The sequence below is a fragment of the Cricetulus griseus genome, chromosome 5 (genome assembly GCF_003668045.3).
Source record: "Cricetulus griseus strain 17A/GY chromosome 5, alternate assembly CriGri-PICRH-1.0, whole genome shotgun sequence".
Classification (NCBI taxonomy): Eukaryota; Metazoa; Chordata; class Mammalia; order Rodentia; family Cricetidae; genus Cricetulus; species Cricetulus griseus.
In genome coordinates, this window is record NC_048598.1 from 8,058,419 (window position 1) to 8,070,491 (window position 12,073).

Below are 12,073 nucleotides of genomic sequence, written 5' to 3' on the forward strand. Positions count from 1 at the left end.
CAGTGATTCTTGTTAAGTTCAGCCTAGCAATAGTGGTTAGTGCCACTGTACAATCAGAAAAACAACAAAAAACAAAAAAAACATTGCAGTGGCAGCTGAGCAAAAGTTACAAGACAATGAGTGTATGAGTGTTTGTTTACTTTCAATAGGTTTTTTTTTTGGTTTCATTTTGTAGATTGTCAAAAAGACACGGAAGCTTGATAAGTATTGTTGAATACAGTATGAATATATGGCTGCGTATAATTTATAATGGAGCAATTGTTCTGATTCAAAAATACTGATGTCTCCAGTAGAACTCAAATGATGACGAGCTCAAACCAGTGCTGTAGACTCTAGGTGTTGCAAGATTCCTCCCCAGAGGAGACTTAAATAATATTTGCCTTCTAGTCTCTATAAAGAAAAGTAGGAGGAAGTCAAATGAACACTAACTCATCTTTCTCTGCTTCCTGGGGACATATGTGATGAGATGTGACCTCAAACACCCGCCATCATACCTTCTGTGACATGATGGTCTGTACTCTAAAACATGAGCCAAAACAAACTCTTCCTTCATTAAACTTCTGTGTCTGGTATTTTATCACAGTAATGAGAAAAGTAACGAACACAAACATCAAAAGGTAAAATGCAGAGGCCCAGAAGATGACTTAGTGGGTAGAGGCACTTGCTGTAAAAGCCTGGAAACCTGAGTTCAATCCCTGGAACCCAGGTAAAGGTGGGAAGAGATAACTTGTCCCATGACCTATCCTCTGACCTCTACACAATGCACTATGACATATACTCCCCCCCATGAATACCATGCACACACAAACAATAATAATAACAACAACTAAAGTAAAATGCTATGTAGCTTTTCAGTTGAAAATATACATTGGAAGTTTTCATTGACAAAGTGACAAAATGGGACCTCATTAATTGCCTTATCATTTTCATAAACATATGAGGAATTAATATTGGTCATTATTGTAGGAGTCTTATTTTAAGTAGACCATATGTCAATAACTAACCTGATCAGTAGAAAAGTAGAATTCTGGGTCTTTTCCCATGCTATCTGTGTGTCAGTCATAGAACTATCCAAGCTCCGGTAAACTACAAATGACAGCATATTCCAAAAGACTTTTAAGAAATGAAAACAAGATGATACACACACACAGTTGCTGGACCACAGCAGAACTCCAGTCAACAACAGCAAGAACTATTGTTAGTCTCATTCTGTTCCTCCTGGGCAAACCCGAGTACCATTATCTACCATCCCCTTATAGAAATAGCTCTATTTTGATGAAGCTTTTCAGCACGGGGAATGTGCTATATTTCCCTCGTAATAAATTATATAGTTTATCTTGTCAGTTTCACAACTGTAAAATCATAAAGACTGAAATTGTTGTACTTATCTAACTTATGACCTCTCCACTCATGTAACCAGCCACCAACATAGACACTAACAACTAAATTATCCGCAATGATCATTATCACTGCCAGTTGAGCCCTTACTCAATATAAGGCATGGGCTAAGGATTCTGCATGGATTCTTCATTTAATCCTTATAGAAGCCATATGATGTTAATGGTTTCTACCCCATTTTCCACATGAACAATGGGGATGCATTAAGGATTTATCCATCTTAGTCATGTCTTCATGCTTCTTATCAGTGGAAAAAAAGTCACATTCCTCTTCTATAATAATTGTCTCATCTCCTTAATCATTTTTATTACTTTTCTCCTGAAACCCTCATTAGATTGTGTTATGGACTAAACATCTGGGTCTTCTCAAAATGTGTATGATGAACCTCTAATCTCTGATGAGTTGGTATTGGAAGCTGCAGGGTTTGGGAAGCAGTCAGAGTGTGAAGATGAAGAAAGACCTTGCCAGTGAGATTAGAGGCCTTGCATGAAGAACTAGAGGAGGTCCCTCTCTCTCCCCTCCCCTCCCCCTCCTTCTCCTTTGTCTTCACCCCCTCCTGCCTCCCCTCACCATCTTCTCCTTTACTCCCTCTCCTCTCTGCTAAGTAAGAACACTAAGAAAATATAGTGATCGGCAATCCAGGAAGAAGGCTTTTGCTAAGAACCTGACCATGCTGGCCCCTTGCTCTCAGATGTTTAGGTTCAAGTACCATAAGAGGGGGAAGGAGCCGGAACAAGAGGAACAATTGGGAAGAGGAAGGGTTTAGGGGGACAAGACGAGGAACAAGAGGAAAGACAGCTAGAACTCGGGGTCATTTGAGGGGAGTATGGAAACCTAATAGAGAAGTTTCCTAAAATATTTTCATATATGAAAGTGGTATGAATGAAATTGCCTAAATAATGGAGGAGACAGAGCTCCAAGCGGCCATTTCTTGTCACCAAATGAAGTTTTCAGTACTGAGATTGGGTGAGTTGTTGGCCAAAATGGGCCCATGGGAACCCCCAAACAACCTAGGCTGTTGCCAAGATTATAGGTTGCTCTCCACAAACTGACAGCTCCATTACTAAGGACAACACCCATACAACCATATGGAGATGTCAAGCTGGCTCCTACATAGAGCCTTTGCACCTATGTGCTAGTGTCTTGGTAAAGCCAGGTACTCTGTATGTTACCAAAGGAGAATGCAAATACCAACAGAGCCACTAATCCTTTGCTCTGCAATGGTATCCTGCCTGAAAGATGAGCTAGTGCACAGCTGTGGCACAAAGTTTATAGAAATAATCAATTGACATTTGATTTGACTTAAGGCTCATTCCCCAAGAGAGACACCACACCTGACACCCTTTGGGTGACCAAAAAACTGGAATTAGATAGCTCAGGCACACAGGGTAAAATACTGCTAAAATAAATTTTAGAATTTTTATTCTAAAAAATAAAACACAATGAAAAAAAGTAGCAATAAGATGAATTCCAATGACATTTTGTTATACTCATGAATCAGTGCCATAAAACGTTGCTCGACCATCATCGGAGAAGCTTCTGTGGTGGTTTGAATAGGTACTCAGGTGTTTGATAGGGAGTGGCACTATTAGGAGATGTGGCCTTGTTGGAGGAAGTGAGTCTCTGAGAGGATAGGCTTTGAGGCCTCCTATGCTAAGCTATGGCCAGCACACAGACTACCTATCCTGCCTGCAGAACAAGAGGTAGAAATCTCAGTTCCTTCTCCAGCATCATGTCTGCCTGCATGCCGCCATGTTCCACCATGATGATATTAGACAAAACCTCTGAAACACTAAGCCACCCCAATTAAATGTCATGGACATGGAGTCTCTTCACAGCAATCGAGGCCTTAAATAAGACAGCTTCTTCCTGGAACAGATAGAAAAAATGCACCCCGATAATGTGCAGAGAATGAGAGACCTTACAACACTGGGATCTAAATGGGCTGTCTCCATCAAATCCCTCCCTTCAGGACTCAGGGACCCCAGGAAGAGGAGAAGGAAAGAGTGTAAGAGCCAGAGGAGAGGAGGACACCAAGAAACCAAGGGTCTCTAAATCAACATGATCAATATAGGTATGAACTCACAGAGACTGAAGCAGCAGCACAGGACCTGCATGGGTCTGGACCAGTTGAGATCCTAGAGTTGAAAATAGAACATGTTCCCCTGTCCCAAAACCTTAAGAAATCTCCAATATATAACCAGTTGTAAATGAAAATTTAGTTTCCTTCAAGGAAGTTCTACTGGATAAACAAACAAGCCTATCTTAAGGATAGGCTCCATGCCCAGCAGTAGATGGACAACCAAAAATGAACTCAAGGGCATCTTTGGAAGGTTCTTGTCTCATAATGTCATGTCAGGGCTCTGATTTTTAAATTATCTTATTTTTATTTTATTAATATATAGTTTTCTTCTCTCTTTTTACCCTACAGATCCTTAGTAGTTTAGTGTTTTTTTTTTTTTTTATGGGATTTGTGAGTGTACCAATCAGTGGGTCTCTGTTTCTTGTGCCTTCTCCTGGGCTCTTTTTCTTCTGTTTTTTTTTTTTTTTTTTTTTTTTTGGTCTAATTCTGATGTGTTAGTTTTTGTTTTATCTTTTTATATTATATTAATATTCCATGGATGCCTGTTTGTTTTCAAATGAGAGACAGAAGGAGAGTGGATCCAGGTGGGAGCTAAGGTAGGGAGGAGCTGGGGAGAGGAGAGGGAAGGGAAACTGAGAAATGTGAGAAAAAATCTATTTTCAATAAAAGGGGTAAAAAGAAAAAGACACTAAAGAGGATAATACCGAATGGAAGGAAGGAAGGAAGGAAGGGGAGAAAGGAAGGGAGGACAGAAGGAAGGAAGGAAACAAGCTACCCCACCTATGGTATTTTTACTGCAGCAGCCCAAACTGACAGATTTCTCATACATTAATGGTCCCTGAACAACCACGTGACCCATTGCTCCCACACCACATTGTTACTCTCCCATGTTGACTCTATACTTGACCACGTCTTTTCCAACACAATACCAAACGTGAAAACAGTGTAATAGGAGTGTAATAGGAAAAGCTTGGGCTTTGGAGTGAGAAAACCCAGCCTAACACCCAATCCCACACCAGAGATCTTTACTCTGTCAGCTCAGGCTGTAGAAAATGCATCAGATTTCTATGGTTCTGGCCTTGCAAAGGCAGTTTGTAACTGCACAACGAGACTCATGCTTGAAGCCTGGCTCTGCTATTTACCAGCTCTGTGGAGTTCCGGTCAGTCATTTGAAATCTCTGAATTCAGATCCCTCATCAATGAAATGGGTAGAGCAATACTAATTATGAAAAACTCGTTAGTCAAAGAGCACATCAGAAGTTGTAGACAAAAGTTGCAATTACTATTGAAAGGGTCTGTAATTTTTGTAGCAATGATTGTACTTGTGTACTGCAATCTTGTTCAACATATTTCCATAGATTATACATTTTAATTTCATAAACTAGAAAAACATAAGCAAATACACAAGAAAATTTCTTACCACCTTAAATTAATAATCATCAATATTCGGGTGCCTGGGCATTCAGATATTTTTGCAAAGACTGGGACATATTATTAATGCTGTCTTGTAAACTGTCTGATTTATTTGTTCGTTTATTTATTTATTTAAAAGCACATTAAGAACATCTTTGTATGTCTATAAACAAATTACCAAGACTGCATTATTCATGGGGATAGCATGTTCCATTACCTGGATATAATTACAATATACCTAAGAAATTCCAATGTTCACATTTAATAGTTGCTCTAATTTTGTTTATTTAAAATTCTAAGCCATATGCAAATCAAATCAACCACCAGACTTTAACAGAAAAAATATTTCATGTTAAATGTAATAGGCAACCAGGATCTATGCCTAGTGCATGAGCTGGTGTTTCGAAACCTATTCCATATGGAGAGATTATTAGTGTTCAGGCATCTGCACTGGCCTGTCCTTGGGGTTCTGACAGGATACACCCTCAGCTGCAGCCACTAAGAGCACCACCTGTGCACATTCACTACGTTCCCTTTTCAAAGGGCCCTGTCCACCTCCCATCCTCCTCTCTGCCTCTCCCTCAGTCTGTCTCCCCCGACCCTGCTGCTCCTGTCCCAGGAGGAGGCTGGTCTCCCCTCCTCCCCTTTCCACTTTTTATGATCCCTTTCCCTAATAAGAAACCCCTCCACCTGAGCTCTGTCTCATGGCATCTTTCTCTCCAGCCACTTTTGTTAAATTGATGTGTGGTGGTGGGGTGGTGTTGTTCCTGCCTCAACTAGATGTGCCAGGCTTTGTTGACTCCCCATGGGAGTCCTCACCCTTTCTGAGGAGTAGATGGGGCAGGGAGGGAGAACTGTGATTGGTGTGTAAAATGAATTTAAAAAGTAAAAATAAAAACATAAAAATGTAGTAGGCATATCCAATTTATCGATGCCACATTGGGATTTAAAAATATAGACCCAGTCATGAAATGCACATGTGACTCACACCTTCCCAGAGCCCACATCCCTGCCTGTGAATGGCTGAGGCTGACTGGAGGAGGACTTTAGCATCACTGCAGGAATGGTCCTCACATCTCCCTGGCAGGGATGCTGCAAAAATGCGAGGAAAAGTCTTTTCTGTTTTCCATCCTAAGGATCTACAGGAAAACAGTCTCTCAGTATGATTTACACCTGGGAGGGAAGTAGAGCTGGGCAGGGAGAATGCTGGTTCACTGAAACAACTTGATCCCAGCCAAGAAAATGACGGCTTGGTCTGTTGAAGAGCCTGCACAGTGAGTGTCAGGGTCACTCCCAGTAGACAGGAGAGTTTTCTCTGTCTCCAGCATCTCTACTCTTTGCCTTGCTGCACTGACCTTTTTTAACGGAAGAAATCACCCAAATCTCAGATGATTGTCTACGCATATATGCTGCCAGCAGAACAAGGTTTACAAACGACATCGCAGTTCAAAAACCAGCTGTCATATTTATGAGAATTTCTTAGGAAAGAAATAATCGTGGGCCAGTGAGATGGCTTAGGGAGTAAAGGCATTTGCCATCGAGTCTGGAGACCTGAGTTCAGTCCCCGGAGCCCACATGGAAGAAGAAAATGGACGTCTGCAAAACTCCCCCTGACCTCCATGCAGCCATCATTACAAACAGCATGTGTGTACTCACACAAAAATAATTGTTTTAATAAATAAAAGTAAATCATACTTCTTGGAACCTCAACAGGGGTCAGAAGTTTCCCATCACAGACAGCTACACAGTGCAGAACAACTGTTCAAACACATCAGCTAGCTTGGTTTACATTAACCAAATGGCTTGTTCATTAGTATTTTCCGATAGCATTGAGTTGCATGGTGTTATGAAACACACAGCATGCTTTGAATGTGAAAGTCTATATAATTTTTTTCTGAATATCCTTGATCTGTGTTTGGTTGAGTCCACAGATGCAGAATACAAGCATGGGGACCACTAACTGTAAACCCTCCATAGACTCAGTTTTACAACTTACCAGTGAGGTTCAGGTGCCCAGTACTCTTCATGGAAATCTTTCTGGAAGTCAGAGAATCAGCTCTGCTTTTCCCAGCAAGAATGCCCATTTTTTAATTTTATTTAATGTGGTGAGTCTCTGATAGGATCGCTATACCCAACACAGATGTCTCTGGTTCACCACTTAATTTGAATTGCTCAGTGGTTTAACTAGAAAGCCTTTGCTGTTTATTCGTTTGAGGGAAGATACGTTCCATGTGGACAAACATCCTGAGGCCTGGGTGGCCTCAGACTGGGTGAAACTTTCTCCGACTTCAACCTTGTCTTCTCACTGGCATTTGCATGAGTACAAATGTCAAGGACTAATCAGGATGAGAAACAAGAGGATCTGTTCTGGAAGGACCCGAGGGTCCGTCACTGCATTTATTCTCAAGCCTTCTTGATTGTGCCTTCCCAAACTCTAGAACATTAGCAGGGACAGAGCTCCAATACTCTCAGCAGAGTTTGCTATGTACAGTCAGTACAGCTCAGCTCAAAATGTCTTCTCTGGTCGTTCTGTCATTCCTCAAAAGTCTGTTGTGGGTTGCTTGTTCCTAACTGTGAAAACAATGGAACGTATTGATTATTGCTTAACATTTTGTACAGGAGGAAAACATACATCAGGGTGGCAGACAGAAATAAAATGGGATGTACATATGTTGTTTTCTTTTCTAAGAGCTGTGTGTGTGTGTGTGTGTGTGTGTGTGTGTGTGTGTGTAAGACATAAGCAGCAAGATGGCTTGGTGGCTAATGTGCTTGTCACCAAGTCCAGAAACCCAAGTTCAATCCCCAGGATGCACATGGTAAAAGCAGAGAACGTCCGTTGTCCTTGGACCTCCACACCCCTGCTATAGCAATGCGCTGTCCCCTTTTGAAATGAATAAATAAATATAATAGTTTGTTTTTGCAACTAAAAACAGATGAAGATTTACTTTACCATATTTTAACACACACACTGAAAATAGCATCATCCTATGAACAATCCACATGAAACTAACTAATGAGATAGTTTGCGCTTTTTTTGTATGAAGCCTTAATTCTGAGTATTCGTATTTCAGTTGCTAGATTGCACCAGTGACCGGGTACCATCATCGTGCAGACTAATGTCCCCTTTGCTCACTGAGAAGGAAATGCAAGCCGTAAAGAAGCTACCTCAAACCAGATGGGAGCCGGAGGCTAAAACAGGATCTGGTGACCTAGAATGAAGGGGGACCCTCTTCCTGAAACCTAGAATGAGAAAACAACGCTATGGACGAAGGTGAAAGAAAGTAACCATTAAAGTTCTAAACATTTTTGCACCCCTGACTGCAAATCGGGCAGTTTCTTTTGCTTCTGCAAGCTAAGAGGGGTAGAGACAGACTTCTTGACAGTTACATCAAAGCAGAACACACCCACCATTTCTCCAGAATTTAAGCCTCTATGTCTTATAATGGCCCAATAATCCCACTCCTATGCCCTCAACAGTAAAGAAAATGTATGTTCAAAATAAGAACTATCAGAGACTAGCCACAGCATTTTCAGTAACAAAAAACCAGTGGGGCAGCCTGGATATCCATCAAGAGTAGGTTAAGCAACTGTGATATGCTCACACAATGGAATTGTGCACATCAGTAACTAGGAACAAAGGATGCTCTAAATTTTTTCTTAAATAAAAAAAAAATGTGATAGTCAAAGGTAGCATGCCAGTCGGGCTGTGGTGGCACGCCTTTAATCCCAGCACTCAGGAGGCAGGCAGATCTCTGTGAGTTCTAGACCAGCCTGGTCTACAAGAGCTAGTTCCAGGACAGCCTCCAAAGCCACAGAGAAACCCTGTCTTGAAAAACAAAAGAAAAGAAAACAAAACAAACAAAAAAATCCCCAAAACAAACGAAACAAAAATAGTAGCATGCCCACTGACAGTCTACATAGGGTCTAAAAACAAGCAAGGCTATGAGGGTGAGAGAAACCAGAGCAACTGGGCAGCAGTAATAGCAAGTCAATAAGAAGGCTACAGCAGTCTCAGGCCCACTGAAGTTCTGCGGCTTGGATAGGTGGTGGTTGTGTCGTGTGCATTTTTGTTCAGTCTCCGTGAACTGAGCATTTTGTGTTAACTCACTTCCCATGACTAGAACAAGCACAGGAGATAACTCACTAAGAGACCAGGCTGTCCTGAAGTTTTAGAAGTTTGAGTCCATCATCGGACACTGTGGCAAGGCATGGCAGGACGGCTGAAGAGCTTGAAGACCGTTCAGCTCAGACCAAGGTAGTGAAGAGGACAGGCTCCCGTTGTCCCCTTCAAGTGTGGGTTCAGTGACCTAGGGTCCAGTCCTAGGTCCACTCCTCTCACGCTGAGGGCCAGGCCTCACGCAGGGGCCTCTGGAGTCCTTTAACAAGCAAACTATAAAATCTGTACATATCTAATCGGTAAGTTCAAAATCGAATGAAAACTAAGTTGTTTAAATGTAAAAGTAAAATGACGCTTTGCAGACACTCAGGCAGTATCTACTCCTTGTCCTTAAGGAGAGACTTCTGTCTCTTTAATCCTACTCTACAGCATTTTACTGACCCTCTCTCCTTCCCAAATCAAATCCTACTAAGGCTGAGCGACCATCAGTCTCTTGGTGATCATTTTCACCAAAGAGTTAATGAGAGCTGAGGCTGCGGGTGAGGCTTTGCGGATCACTCCCACCTCTTCATCAGTCAGTCCTCTAGAACGGTTTTAGGATTTTTCTCTTTAATGCGAGAAACAATTTTTCAAAGAGTAAACAATTAACATATGTGATTCAGTACATTAAACAACTTCATCACCTCTTTATTAGTCCTGAATGTGGCCATATCTGGGAAATTTGAATCAATGTGTTTCCAGCTATTTTCCGATGACATTTAACAGTCAGACTTAAAAACACAGAAGAAAGCATTATCAGTTTTATCCAAAATGATTATGGCCACCGTTTGAATGAAATACACATTTTGCAAGCTATAAACCATATCATTACCACACACTGGCTTGAGTGAGGTTTGGTTCACAAACTACGGTGATCTAACAAAGCCATTAAATCTGTCTAAAGGGGACTCATTTGGGAAGCAATAAAAATTTTAATCATTTTATTATTAAAAGAGTGTTTAATATGTAGCTAATTAAATGCCAAAGGCAGGTTATCTGAGTTTAACCTTCAAAAAGAAAATGATGTATCAAAGTCTGCCTCTGGCATCATGGGATAGAAATGTCATCCTCCTAATCATTGTGTGACGACTAGCTGGTGGCCTTTTCTAGAGCTATAGTTAAATTACCTGATTAAATTAATAGCCATTTAGATGTTTTAGGAACTGCACAGACCTATACTAAATGAAAATTAGGTCCATTACATTCTCCGAGTGGGCTAGATAGGTCCTAAAATAAAACATGTATGCCATTGCCCACATTACTTAGATTAAGCAATTAAAAGCTCCTTCTGAAAAGTGACTAATTCCCTATAATGTGAGGACAACTGGATCTCCCACTAATGACCACAGGTAGGGCTGCTTGCCTTTACTGCTTGTTTTTTTTTTCTTTATTTCTCTCACTCTCCTTAAGTCCTGTTTGTTGTAAAACAGAATATTAAAATTTGAATGCACCACATAAATAAGTAGCTACACGAAACTATTTGTTATTTACAAGACAACCAAAAGTGACATCGTGTAAGCAAAGAGGCTAGAGAGTGGACTGGAAAACCATCTCAACTGGAACCGCCTGTCACTAGGGCTTTGCGGTCTGCAGGCTTCACATTTGTTCTTCCCAGAAAGTAATAAAAAGAATACATGTATCTTTCACTTTCCAAGTTAATTCTTTAGCATGAATCATATTATGAATTGTATCAGAAAATACTATATATTTATCAATGTATAAAGGAAGCAAACTGCCATTCCTCCCAAATTATTCCTGTTGAAAACTGTGAACTTATTTAAGTTTTAAGGACAGAGTCTTGGGCACAGTTATGTCACCAGTACCCAGAAGAGTGTCCAACACATCATAGGTAGTCAACAAATACTTGCTGGCTTGAAGGCTAGTCTGGTCTTCCATCTCAGATGTAATTTCTAGCACCCATTTAAAAGTTATCTCGCATACTCACATTTTGAGAGCATGCTATAAAATTCAATATTTGCCAAGGAATTTTTAGGCCAGTCTGTATGGTATGAATCTGTGTGATGATTGAGCCACCAAAATAATTTCCTTTATTTATAATTAAGGTTTTGCTTGAATTCATTTCATATCTACCAGAGGTGTAATGCTATAGAGTATTCATGGACTATAAGGGTCTCAAGACAAAAACCTTTAATAATAGTTATCCCAAGATCCTCCCAATGGCTAAGGAACTTAGATCTACTCTAAGATATAGTGTTAATTATAGATAAATTCCAACTGCAATGTGTTCCTAATCAGGCTTAATGCTCTCAGCTGAGGACATAGTCATAAGAATGTGTGAGCGAGCCAGAGTCTGTGTAGACAACATGGGAGTGTTTGTATCTCTCATAGAAAATAAATGCTGTGTGGCTGAGAAATGACGGCTCAGTGGATAAAAGTAGTCACTGTTCCTCCAGAGGACCTGAGCTCTGGTCCCAGAACCCATATTGAGCAACTTAGAACTTAGCCCCAGCTCCAGGGGATCTGATGACACCCCTTCTGTCTTCTGTGGGCCCTGCACTCAAGTGGTGCACATACACAGATACATAAAAAGCAAATAATTCTGTAAATAAAAAGATGTCACAAAAAGAGTTCTACATGCAGAGCAACCTGGGAGCTGCTTGTTGGGTTTCTGTAGTGGCATCTAGTATTGCGGGTAGACAGGGAGTGTGGCCACACCTTAGGGTGTGGCTTAGTAAATGTGGGTTTAAAGGAGTCCACAAATACCCAGATAAAGAATTAACAGGTATTTATTTGGGGAGCACTCACACAATGATGGTAAATAACCGTCTCAGTCTTCCTGCTCCTGGTGATGCAGCCTCTGCCCTTCAGGATGCTCTGACCACAACCCAAGAGACAGCGAGCCAGCCCCTCCTCTTCCTTATAAGGACACATCTGAAGCCACGCCCTAAGACGTGGCCACCACTCCAAGTCCACTACAGGCTTCATGGCATTGGAGGACACAAAGAACATCGCATATGCTTCTGATTGTGTTTCCTTTTTTTTTTCTACAGGAATAATGAACA

General features: G+C 41.0%; 1 long non-coding RNA gene across 5 annotated transcripts in view; it reads right to left on the minus strand.

Annotated features, from left to right (window-relative positions):
- Window positions 1-12,073, minus strand: part of LOC103162392 — a 45,946-nt gene that overhangs the window by 14,313 nt on the left and 19,560 nt on the right. Inside the window, exons 4-6 of one of the 5 annotated variants that reach the window (XR_003486048.2) lie at window positions 6,891-7,465; window positions 3,485-3,536; window positions 2,842-3,267 (exon numbers count right to left, since the gene is read on the minus strand). This is a non-coding gene — a long non-coding RNA (uncharacterized LOC103162392). Of the gene's footprint in view, window positions 1-2,839; window positions 3,537-6,890; window positions 7,466-11,816; window positions 12,056-12,073 lie in introns of those variants that run through there. The other 4 variants (XR_004770078.1, XR_003486050.2, XR_003486049.2 and 1 more) reach the window with 4 other exon arrangements.